The following is a 13,227-nucleotide window of genomic DNA, read 5'->3' as shown; positions in this document are numbered from 1 at the left end:
CGACAATTCGGTCAGCCAAATGGACTGATTACATTGACAGATTTAGCCAAGCCCTCATTCTTGGATAGTCGGCTTAAAATCTAATAGTGATGAGTATTATTTGCATTTTACATGGTCTTCACCTGGTGACAGATAAATCTACTGACAAATTGGAGTCTCCTAAAACAGAGCAGTTAAAGTAGGAGAGATATTGCCCACAGTTCCCCACTGCCCCATACCCCCAACTCCAGCTCCAACAGAAAGGATAACCCTCCTGAAAAAAGGCCAGGTTGATCTCTTTAACAGTAAGCTGCATTCCCCAAAGGACCCAGAAGTAGCAGAGACCCACCAGAAAGCTCCCCGTCCTGCCTCAGAGCCAAAGCCCTGCTACAAAACATGGTGGTCTGGCCCCCCGCAAAATCCCCGACCCCCTCTCTCACATGCCAGCCAGGAATGGCTACGGGTGGGGGCTTGTCTGTTTGTTTTAGATTGTCATACTTGGAAAAATTCTCTCTGAGCAATAATTAAATTCCATGCTACCGAGCAGTGGGCAGAAGGAAATTCTTTTGTTAAGGTTTGACCACACAAGTCACAGTGGTGAATCTAGCAGCCGGGAAGTGATAACTTTGGAGCATTAAAAAAACCAATAGCCTTGTTGACATGGACATGGGAACCTAACCCCTGAAGCCTCCTGGTATGACACATTGATTTTCCTGTCCGTGTACAGTTCTAAAGCCATCCATTCTGTATGGTCAGGACTCAAAGGGCCAGAGAGAGGGAAAAAATCTGTTCTTGCTGCTGTACCTCCAGGCAAAGTTGAGAAATAAATTCTACGTTTTTGAGAGATGATTTGTTCAAGCCATGTTTAAGAGAATATGATTGCATTAAAAAGGAGGAAAAAAATATTTTGTTGCCCTGACCCCCATAACCTGTAGTCACTGATCTTCATGCAAAATCCTGGTGCTATAGACATGGCTTAGAAGGGTATGGGGATCACAGGGGCTGGAGTAGGGGCAAGGAGAGCCTGGGGAATTGGGAAGCTTACATATTATTCTCTAAATAATATCACCAGGCTGCCCAATAATTTCTCAAATAATCCTCTCATGTCCACCTGTCATTTCTTAGATCCTCCTGCAACTTGTTATTTTGCAAAAGCTGCTATTCCTTGTTTGAGGGTCTTTGAGAAATTGCAGCTCCCTGTTTGCTTTCTGAACCTCTCTTTTCTACAGCAAAATCAAGCCAGGCTGACCCACTCTTCAGGTTCTAGGCATCTCACACCCACTATCCCCAGGTCCAAAGGCAGCCAGGCAGGACAGGGCTTCCCAGTGAGCCACCCTTTCTCCGAGGCACCCTGAGGTCCTCATTCCAAACATCCCCCTGTAACCAAAAACTCTCCCTGTTTTTGGCCTTGACAGGGAGGGATGTTGGGTGAAGGAGAGAGCGAGCCCAGGCTTTGGGGAAATTTGCTGAGGCACCGCAGGGGATTCCGTGTGCAGCCGGTTTCACATGTTCAGGACTTTTTGAGTGTTTAGCTATTTTAGTTCTAAATAAAGAAAGCTTCAGTGCCGGTCAGGAGGTAGAGCTCACAGAAGTGGAAGACTAGTGTTTAAGCTGCAAATTTGCAGTGCCGTTCTACAAAGTATTACATACATCATTTCCTGGTGCAGAGGAATATTGAGCTATTTCAGTGAAGGCAAAAAGGAAAGATCAAAATCATGCAATTTTCCTGACCTAGACAGAACTACAGACTGAATACAGAAATAGAAAATGCTAAAACGAACGTTCTTACAAGATTTGACTGTATATACACAGCATCCACATATCCCAAGTGTATACAATGTGAACTCGATATCAGCATGCATGCACACTAGTTAAAGTCATAAACCCAGTCACACAAAACATTCCTACCAGATGATTCCGTCTTGCTAGACCTATAGAAGTATTCTTAAATTAGGTTGGTGTGAATGTGTTTGTATATTTATTATTAAAATACTTACTGTTCTGCCTTTTGAAGTAGATGGACAAATGATTTAGGAGTGGAAATAGACTAGAAACAAAATTAATGCAAATAATGTGTTGATTTTTTTTTAGCTTGATTAGCCAAGCCAATGGAAAATTCTAGAAAACGTATACAATTATTTTAACTGTCACAGGCTGGCAATTGTAATTGACATGATTTGTACGAGATGCAGTGTAATAACTGAATATATTAAAAAAAAATCTCATGCCTTGATTACCAGGAGAACATTACTAGTGCCACAATATTATTAACAACACAATTATCGTGGCATCCCTAGGATACGCTCTTAGCACTTCAATGCATTAGTGAACCTTTGCTAACGAAGAAAAAATTAAAGTACAGCAAATTTCAAAGCACCAGTTGTACCCAATATCATTAAAAATTTATAAAACTTCCCCTGAACATGACAAGTGTTTGGTTTAAATGAAGATCAGCCACAAGGAGAGAGCAGAAATCTTGTTACTCTTTGTCTCCTTCCTCACCCTCCCTCTCTCCCTCTCTTTCTCCCAGACCTCCCCCAACCGGCACCACCTCAATCCAGCTGAAATATGTAACCATTACAGAGTGACAGCTTGACACACAATGACCCGTCAGAACATTCATCTCGCAATGTTTTATTTTAGTGAGGAGCCAAACTGCAGAAAAAATAAGCAAGTTGTTTCAAGGCTTGGAAGGAGATCAAACATTTCTGGCATCCCCACTTACCAGACCTTTGATTTACAATGGACTTGTCAGAGCCCGATTAGACAGTGTGTGCTTAAAAACCTACAGAGGCTCCTCCACCTCCCCAGCCCACCACCATTTCCCCCACGGACAGTATCCCTTTGTTCCCCGGAACTAGCAAGCCAGGCTTAAGCATAGAACCTCGAACCCTTGCAAGAGGACCCGAGAACCTAGGAAAAGCAATCTAGCTGCAATTACATCCCTTTTGCCAAGGTGAAGAGAGGGGGGGGCGGAGAGAAAGGATGCAAAGCCGAGTTCCTTCTGCCAATTTCTTTACCTCTTCCTTCCAAGTCAAAAGTTATAATCTTCCCCAGGAAAAACATACCCTGCGATTGCTACCGCGGGTGAGCTTTCTCAACCTTATTCAAATGGAAACAGCTTTAAAAAAATGAATTGGACCAAAAGCGCAGGTGTTTAAAATATGTTCGCAGTATTACGATTTTTGCTAGTAATTACAACTATGAAAATGGCTGGAAATGTATTGTTTCAATTTGTATGGAGAACAATTGCAGAGAGAGAAAGAGAGAGAGAGAGAGAGAGAGCACCGCATGATCCCGGCCTAGCACTGGAATGTGTAATTCCTTAACCCTATATGGCGGCACAGGGCTCGCTGGAGCAAATTATGAATACATGTGTTTGCAGAGTTTGAGTAGTAAATTTGGGTTCTGTGCATCCGTAACAATGCAATCTGACATGTGTGATTTATGGAATATTAAGTTAATACAGTATTATGAAATTAGCTTAATGTACTAAAGCTGTAATTTTAAAGTGAAAAACAATGCGACCAGACGTAAACAATATCAACATTAGCATTTTGTGAAAGCTGAAACCAATTCACTCAAAATGTGTCTGGAGAGCCACAGATTTACCTCGCCTAGTCAGGCCCAAGTCTCAAGAAAGTTACAGACCTCAGGACGATATCCACCCCCTCCCACCTCCAAAAGCCAAACTACTCAACCTGTAGCCAAAAATGGAATGCGCCAGTCAGAGGCACCAACCTGGGAGCCCGCATCAGTCCCACCCCTCGGGGAAGTCCCCAGAAATTATCCTGAGCCCTTCAGAATTCAAGAACTGGGTGACAACTCTGCAGTTAGAGGTCACAGGGCCTCCTTGCACTGTATCTTCCCCACGACCCCTTACAGTAACCCTTGGGATGGACTCTGGGAAGAGTAGCTGGGGTGCCAGATACAGTCCTGGAAACTTGGAGTTCAGGGTCTGGAATGAATGGGACTCTGAGGTTGAGCCAATTTTGTTGATTTGAAGAAGCAAATCTAGCAGTGTAATCTAAGGGCTCCGTAGAGGGAAATCCTACCAAAGCAACAGAGACTTGTGAAGTGAAAGGACCAGAAATCTTTGGGTTATATTGGGATAAGTCACCCTTGCCTGGTGTATACTCCTAGGACCCAGCCTGAGACCCACGGGAAGTGGTGAGCAGGCAAGCAGTAGGCTCCCCTTGAATCTGTCCATTAGGGCTAACATTGGCTGAGTGGGTGGATTGGGGTTGGATAAAGTGGCTCTTTACCCCCGTCTTGTCTTCTTGCCTTTCCAGAAGTGAGGGCTCACTGGGACTGAGAAACAGTTACTCTAAACCAGACCAGTGTCTGAAACATCAAGTTCTGAGATGGAGGGAAGAGAAAATAGAGCAGCATTTGAAGAGGCCATAGAAAATGTTACCATGGATTTTCTTTGCTTTACACCGAGATTGCTAAAAACCTCATAAGTATAAATGAGTAAATTATGTCTAGAATCTAAATGTAGCCCCTTGGTGCCATTTTGCTTTCCTGGCCCTAGCATGTTAGCCCTTGGTGAGCATTGAGGTGGTAACCCAAACACAAGTCTAAACTCCTTTGATGAAGCACAGGATTCCAGGAATCCATGTGCAGATCATGTACAATAGAAGCCTATCTTTTAAGTCCCTTATGGATGTCCTTGGCAGAGGTAAGAGGCCAATCCCATGCCATGGTAAGCTCTTCTGTGCCCAAGCCCCAGCCCATGTGCATGCTTATAAACTCTGATATGAGGGCAAGGGTGTACCTGTTAGATTATTTATGGCACTTTCTTTCTTAATATTCCCTGTATAGGGCTTTAATGTGATAATCAGGATTATTTCATTTATCTAGCATGCCACTGTATCTTCACATATCCATAGTAAAAATAAAATAAATGAAAAGTGTATGTCAAAGTTAAGAGATGAAACAGTCACTGGAGTCCACACCGGGGAAAATCAATTCTCAAATCTTGCAGCAAGGTTTTCTGCCTCCTCTACCTTGCAGAAGAGCCCGGCTGCTTGCTGTTGGTTTGTTGGCTTTTGTTTCCAAGATGCCCTGCATTTATTATAGAAGCTAGAGAACCAAGAGCTGAAAGCCAATACTAATGTTTTAATTCCATCAAGTATGTTTCAATTCCCATTTTGCATTTTGCATTAGGAACCCAGACTCAGTCGATACTTCACAGCACCGTTGCTTGCGGTCGGGCACAGGGGCTTCACCTAAGCTGACAAATGATTATGCTTCACAACATGAGGATAAACGGGACTCGGAGTCAGGAACTTGCTCATTGCTCTTTCCTGCTGCAAAGAGCAAATACATTGTCTAGTTGCAATATGTTTATAGAAAGAGACCACCAAGATGGTTGCTCCTTAATGTGTGTTCCTTTCGAGAAAGGCAACTTTTTTCCTCCAAAACTATTAATCTCCATAAATAACATAACCCTCAACAGGAGAGAGAGGTGTCCCATCCCAGTGTTACAGTCAAGCAAACTAGGATGGGGACATTGAGTGCTCTCCCCTTTCCACATGCATGCACTCCCCTCAGCAGAGAGGAGGGACGAGGTGGGCAACTTTCTTGATTCTGAAAGCTAAAGATGTCACAAATAAAAATGAAAGAAGAATATGCCTCCCCCAAGCTCAAATTGTTATTTTTGGTCAGTTCCTTCAGCCAGGGAATGTCCATTATCTTAGCCTCTGGGATTTCTCTCTGCATTATAAATCAAAATATTTTCACTAGCAAAAAGAGGGGAGTAGTAACCAAACCCGACCCGAAGGGTCACAGTTCAAGTCGCCCTAAATTCAAAATCGTGGAACATCTAAAATTTACAAAAATAAATGCAATCAAAACTACTCATACTATATGAATTTAAAAAGTGGGGGGATAGGTGTGTGAAACAGATGGGATTTCCAAATTCTTTTTGTTCTAATAAAACTTTCAAAATCAAGTGCGAATATATGTCTTGCTCTTTCAAAAGCTGTTTTCGGTAAACTTTTTTGAAACTAGTCCTCACCTTCCTACCTTGGTCACGCTGTCTCACAAGAGCCCTGGCTAATTCCTCTGGAGGAGGTGACGATTCAGCTCCAGAGCCGGCTGCTGAATAGAAGGAGATTCTTGCTTACAGTCTATCTTTCATGGCAATAACAGAAATATGTGATTTTACCTATTGTAATAACAGCGTGGCAAGATCTGTAGCTCAGAAGAGAGACACAAGGGAAGAAAAATACCCTAAGACAAGCTACATGTGTCCCTGAACCTCACCTCTCAGGTCTTTCACGTCCAGTAGGTAAGTGGTCCTCATTCTCGCCCCACTTAGCAAATTATATATAAACAAATTACCTTCCTGGGCTGGTTCCCTCTGAATTACTCCTTGGTCTCTGAGTGGTTTTCCATCAGGACGAACCTTTTCCTTTCCCTTATGCACCAGCAAACATACTGATACAATTTAAAGGTCATGTTCTTTTCAAACTGACAGAGCACTCCAAAGTTTTGACGAGAGGCCCTCCAAGCCTCACACCCTACAGGCGGAGAGGAATTAAGTAAAGCATCACTTGGTGGGAGCTCAATCATGTGAACTGATTAGAAAACGCATCCGTGGAGAGGGGGCTTTGCAAGGTGACGGGCAGCTCATCCCGAAAGGAGATGTCACACGGTGAGGCAGAGAGCTCCCGCCACTGGGGGTGGGGTGGTGGGGGGACCATGTAAGGGTCAATGAAGATATAATTACCTTCCCACGAGAAATCTCTTTATTTCCAAATCCCCAATGAATGCCACTTAATTAGCCTCACCTTTTGATTTGCAGATACTCCAACTTTACCCCAAACCCCAAGACTGAATTAGCAGTGTTATTTCTTAAGCTCAAAAGGACATTTTCTTGGTTACTAAAGAATCGCCAAGAGTATGGATTCTGCATAAATATGCATTGTGTGTAGACATTGATATATTTATTTACAGGTGCATTTGTATTATCAGGGGGATAGGCAGTTCATGAATTTTTTTTTTTTTTGCTTGTCTCTGGAACAAAAAAGGGAATAACTGGGATGGTACCCCCGGTTATTTTGTTGCAGCCGGACTGCGGCAGTACCGGGTCGTGATGGCATGAGCAGACGCAGTCCTTAGGAATCCAGTCAAGGCACTGGGCAGTCTTCTGGTATTAGTATTATTATTATTTGATGGTTTTGTTTGATTGTTTTGTTCTTAACTAAAATCTGCTCAGGATCATCTGAGAGGTGACACTACTTGATATCCAAGAGGCTCCTAATGTTTTGTCCTAAGTTGGTCACATGTGATGACATCACCTGTCATAGTGAAGGAGACCTTAAGGAAAACCCCAGAGAGGGACGCACCAGGTGGCATCCTTGTGCCCCATAATTTAGCTGTGGCACTCCATCCAAGGCCATGCCAACCCTCCAAGGAAGGCCTTTCCTTCCTTCCTGGCCCATCCTAATTCACCTGAGTCTGCCCCTCTTCAAGAGAGGCCCTCTGCGATGATAAGCTGTCTCTTTAGAAACAAAACTGTCCTAAGTCCACACACATCTGCACCAAGATCTGGAATTATTTACCCTTGGGGGATGGGGCCTTGTGTTGTTGTGACTTCACATACATCCCCTAAGTCGACCCAGAGCTTGCAGAGCTTGTTAAATTTTTTACTAGAATGGTTTTCCTTTGAAGCCTCCCGCATCCAGCTTTAATTGACTGAAGCACAAAAGTCCACAGCCTTGGTCGTAGGAGTGACGGGTCCAGGAGGCTTTCATCCTGGAATTGAGTCATCAAACAGATTTTCCTTGTCACTCTTCCTCCATTGACTCCACCTCACTCTGTACCGTATCATTTTTCTTTCCAAAATCAAGAGTCCCCTTCCCTCCCTCTGCCACAGTCACATGTTCTTTGCACCCTTGACCTCTTCACCAGCTCCTTCCACCTCTCTTTCCTGACCTGCCCTGGGGACCCTGGACCAAGGTTCACAGTGGTTCATACCTATCTTCCCATTGAGTCTCCCTCCTCCCTGTGTCCCCAAAGCTGTCATGGCCCCAGGCCTGTGTGTACTGTTGGCTACATGTCCAACCTGTGGGACACAGAATTTCCCCCAACAGTGATCAGTGGGTTCAAAATCTAGTCTAAGGCATGGATAGCAATGCGATCATCATGGGAAGCTTGTTTAGAAACCATGAGAAAAGAACACTGGTATTCTCACAAAGACTTATGCTTTGTGTATTTAAAACTTGACCATCAGGACATTTCCTATCCTACCTTTGCATGTATGGTGTGGGGCTGGAAGGAGGGTGGTCAATGAAATGTGGATCTAATATTCAATCAGATCTATTGAGCATCTTTTATTACCAAGCTCTTCAGATATTAGTGGGAGATGCAAAACAAAGATCCATCCAGCCTCAAGGATTCTCCATGTGCCCCTAAAAAAAAAAAAAAAAAAAAAAGTTAATTGTATGGTGACCAGGGTCATTCATACTGCAGGTTATCAGAAACTGAAAAAGACCCTCGGGGATCCTTACAAAGGTGGCAGAGATCTGGGTCCCCATAGTTTACTTCGGTCTCCTTCCTAAATGATTTGCCCCCCTGGTCATACATCCAGTAGGACATCGTGACACAGGGTAGGACAAGCATTCCTGATGCTCAGATCCTTCTCTGCTTTCCAGTTAGGACAGGAGCTTTACCTTAAAGCAGGATTGAAGGTGCATCACAAGTGGGCTCTTTGCAAACCTGCTAAATCAGTCTTCCTCCATTTCTGGAGGAAAAAATTTGCACAGCTGCTCCCCAATGCCAGAAAGGGAATGAATCCAAGACCTTGAAATAGCGGAGACTCTTTTTCCTCATTTAGAACTTTTTCTCCCAGAAGAAGTTTAGAAATGTTTTAAATTTCTCCTTCAAAGGTGCAGCTCCTTCCTCCTCTGGGGAGTTGACCCTTCTGTTCTTTTGACAGACATCAGACCAGAGTTGTGACCTGAAGGTAAAGAGGGGCCAGATAGGACCCCTCACTCCTACACCCAGGAAAGAAACTGTCAGTGGAGGTGGGGGAGAGCTCATCTCGCCCCTCGGGGACTTTATAGATGACAAACCCAGACGAGGGGAGTTTAGTTTCAAACCTTTTACTCAACTTTTACTTATTGTCAAGAGCTGTCTTTTAAGGTACTTTTCATGGAACTTTTATTTAACTCATTTCACAACAGGCAAACCCACTGTGCTACAGCTGAGCTCAATCTAAGCAGTTTGAGGGAAAATGTTTTCTGTGGTATCTATGGAGAAATGATGAAATGATGACCTGATCTTTTTAGTACAACCAGTTTTCTGACCAAGACTGATAGTCTCCATTCCTCGAATGCCTCCTATGTACAAGGCCCATGTAAGTCAGGAAGAAGGAACTCACAGGTGTAGACTTGGCCGTGAAAGTGGCTTCCTTGAGCGAGGCCACACTGGGGACATGTCTGTACCTTGGAAGACTGTTGGCTCTGGATCCCACACCTGGCATGTTTCCCATGACTAAGCAAAGTGCTTCAGGGGGTCTACCCCACCTGCAGGCAGATGTTCCGCTGCCCAGACACCACCCCAAGAGTCTGAGCACGCTCCCCAACCGTCCACGTCTGGAGGTCAGCAGGGGCCAGCCATCAGAAACACATTGTTCTGATGCTTTGGGTTAAACCCTGCCTCTTTCTTCAAGGATACAGCGTCGTTGAGCCAGATGATATTTTCCTCTCCTGTGCAAAAGCAATAAAAGCGGACGGCCTGGGCTGTGTATCCTGCCTGTGCTGCTAACAAGACACATTCCTTTCTGTTCATGGCAAGTAGTGTAAGTTTCTGTCTTATGTCACAATTTCTGACAAGCGCTCGAGTACAAAAACAGTATCTTGGCACCAAGAAAATGACCATCACTTAAAAAGATGAAACTCCCAAGGACACCAAAAGGGTAAGATTTCATGGGAGATAAGCAATAGAAAAGCCAGCCCCTCCCAGGTCCCAAAGACCATCCAGACAAATCATGTCAGAATTGCTCTGCGCTCATCAAACTTCAAGGCAGGCGTTACAAAACCTCTCGGTTTCAAACCTGCTCGGTTGAGGGTTCATGCTTCATACACACAACTCAGGAGTTAAGTCACTGGGAAAACCTGATTCACATTTCTGTTTCCACCTTTTATAATTGTTCTAATTCCCCATTATTTAATTGTTTAATTCTTCTGGATCCCTAAGAAGAGTTGAAGCCTCAGTTCACCATTCACCTTCTCTCAGTTGGTAGGTAACACAAAAGCCTTAATCAAAAAAGTTTGAGCCGGACACGGTGGCACACACCTGTAATCCTGGCAGCTTGGGAGGCTGAAGCAGGAGGATTGTGAGTTCAAAGCCAGCCTCAGCAACTTGGCAAGGCCCTAAGCAATTTAGTGAAACCCTGTCTCTAAATAAATAAATAAATAGAAAGAAAGGACTAGGTATGTGGCTCGGTGGTTAACTGACCCTGATACCAAAAAAAAAAAAAAAAAAAAGTTATAAAAGAATGTTTAAGGAGATGGAAATGCTAACTTCCATGATTTGCTCAGGAGACATTATATACACAAAATGAATTATAGCACCATATCCCATAAATATGAACAACATAAACGAATAATGAAACAAAAAATAATTTTTACAAAGCTTATGCCTCTCCAGAGAGGACATTGTGATGGGGAAATATGATGACTGGGAATGTCGTGGCATCAACTTCCTCCTCAAAAACAACACGGCAGGGTCAAAGTGACTCCCTTCTGTAAAGTACAGCCACTCAGGAGGCTAAGGCAGGGGAATGGCAAGTTCAAAGCCAGCTGGGCAACTTAGTGAGACCCTGTCTCAAAATAAAAAACATAAAGGATTAGGGATGTAGCCCAGTAGTAGAGTGACCCTGGGCTTAAAAATTTCCAGTACCTGAAAATTATATGTAGGTATGTATATGTGTGTGTGTGTGTGCATGTGTGTGTGCACGCATGTGTGTGTGTGTGTGTAACAGGGCAGTTTAACAAATTGTGGCATCTGAGGAAATAAGAATAAGAAAAAGTAATGTTAACTGAAAATTATGGCTTATTTATATATTTCAGCCTTGATTTTGGAGTGGATACTGGTGACTTGGCAGTCTAAAATCCATTACTAGTTTATCATCGTTCCCATGAGAATACAAGGGGAAACAAAAGCTAAATCTATAAGCAAAATCATAACTCCAATACTTGACCCAGAAAAAGCTTAAGTTTGGTGGAGGAGGAGTTGAGCATAAAAGGGTCACAGAGTTCACCTGAGACCCTCTTGCTTCCCCATCACCTCCCTTGGTCTTTCTGAGAGAGCCCCACCTCGGAGCCTTACAAGGTGAAAGTCCACTGGGAAGTCAAGGTCCACTTTGCAGAGGAACTGACATTCTCAGGTAAAGTTCAGATTTTATATGCTCGGTGTTGGTGATGTTGTGTGTCGGCTCCTGGTTACACTGTCTTTAATATTTCCACTTTATAAATTACCAAGAACCAGTAATGTTCAGATGGGAACATGCTCTGCTTCTGCTCAATAGGACCCAGGTCGGGTAAAATCCAAGCCAAGCTTCCTCTTCAGAGACTGGTGAAGTGCAAGTAGCTTTGGAGAGGGGCTTCCCAACCACAGCTGATCAGCAGGAGCCAGAGGTCCACCCAGCCCCACCTCCCAGATCCACAGCAACACCTAACTCTGGACAGACAGCCAACTCAACTAAGTAAAAGCCATGCTCTTGTTCCCAACCTGAGAAATAGACAAAATGGGACACAATGAGGCTCATGGGGCTGGGCCTTCACCCTGCATTGCCCCTGAGCCTTTGCCCTACATTTAGAGGTCCCATATCCCTGGAAGAATATGCTCCTGTCTTCCAGCTCACCTTCCGGGGCTTCTGCCAATTTATACACCCCCGCTCTTTGGTCTTTTTGAGGGCATGAAATCCAAGTCGGGGTGCAACAAAAGCCACTCTTGCCCACTCTGCCCCAAAGTGTCTCCCACAAGCAGCCACATGACTCCCAGCCCAGGACATATTCTGGGGCTTTTATAGAATGGAGATGATGCTCTCATAAATAAGGAAAGGGACTCTGGCTGTCCCCAATGAGCTAGAGCCAGTGACCTCAATGATAATCTAGGTACCCAGCTGGCATCCCTCAAGAGACAGAGGGAGAGAAGCCTGCCTACGTGATTCTTCCAAGGAAAGCTAGGAAAAGGAGGGAGAAGGGCTTATTTGGAAATGGAAAAAGAATATTCCCAAGGGGTTGCAGACATGAGGAAGGGCAGGTGATGGGTGTATGTGTGTCTGTGTCTTTCAGCCAGGCAGTTCAATCTCAGGTTATTTTATTTGACAAATAAAACTAAACTGCATATTTATGGACTAATGATGTGAGATATTGCTCTTTTATTCATATCCACTGCTGTTTAAAGACCAACTGTAAATATTCTCAGGAGTTTTTGCAAGTTGGTGTGACACAGCTAGGCAGTCCAGAGTGTGGTCTTGCAGTTCTGTTGACAACAGAGCAGCCTCAAGGTCAAGGTCATGATTTTACCTCCCTTAGAAAAATCAGCTACTCCTTCAGAGAATCTCTCAGAAGCCACAGGATTGAGTTCTGTGTCTTTGCAGCAGTTCCTCATACCAGGCTGCGTGCTGGGCTCTGTGTTTCGGAACTGGCTGGAGTACACTGGACCCAGTCCTGATGGTCAACCAACATGAGGAGTCAGGCACCAGGAGAGAGAGAAGACTTAGCGCAATCACCCTCCTCCTCCTGGAACTGAGATGACTCCCCACTCCCCCACCTCACCCTGGGCTGATGGGCACCCTGAAGAACACGTTGAAGAACGGTGTGTTAGATGCGGATTGAAGCTGAGTTCAGGGCCTATGGTTGCAACCACAATATGTTCTGTCATTTGATTTAACCATTCTCCTGCCAGGAAAAAAATAGGAGAGTGGGAAGGAAGCCAAAGTCACCTTGCCTTTCAAGGGAGAAATGAACTCTGGACAGTAGTAAGACAAGTCAGCAGGAGGGTTCCCGTTGACACATCCATCCTGACCAGAGGACACTGACTCAATGCGTGGAAGTGCACGGGGGAGAAGGCTGACCCTCACAGCCAGCAGAGGCAGGCAGATACTGGAAGGATGCAGTGATCTCAGACACCAAGAGTTGCTAAGCTGGCTGCCTTGTGATTCTCAGCAGGCTGGGGTGGTCAGAGCAGGCCACATGCTCAAGTGATTCAGGTAGAATAAATGCCTCA

Source organism: Marmota marmota, unplaced genomic scaffold (genome assembly GCF_001458135.2).
Source record: "Marmota marmota marmota unplaced genomic scaffold, marMar, whole genome shotgun sequence".
Taxonomy (NCBI): domain Eukaryota; kingdom Metazoa; phylum Chordata; class Mammalia; order Rodentia; family Sciuridae; genus Marmota; species Marmota marmota.
This window is presented reverse-complemented; position numbering follows the sequence as displayed.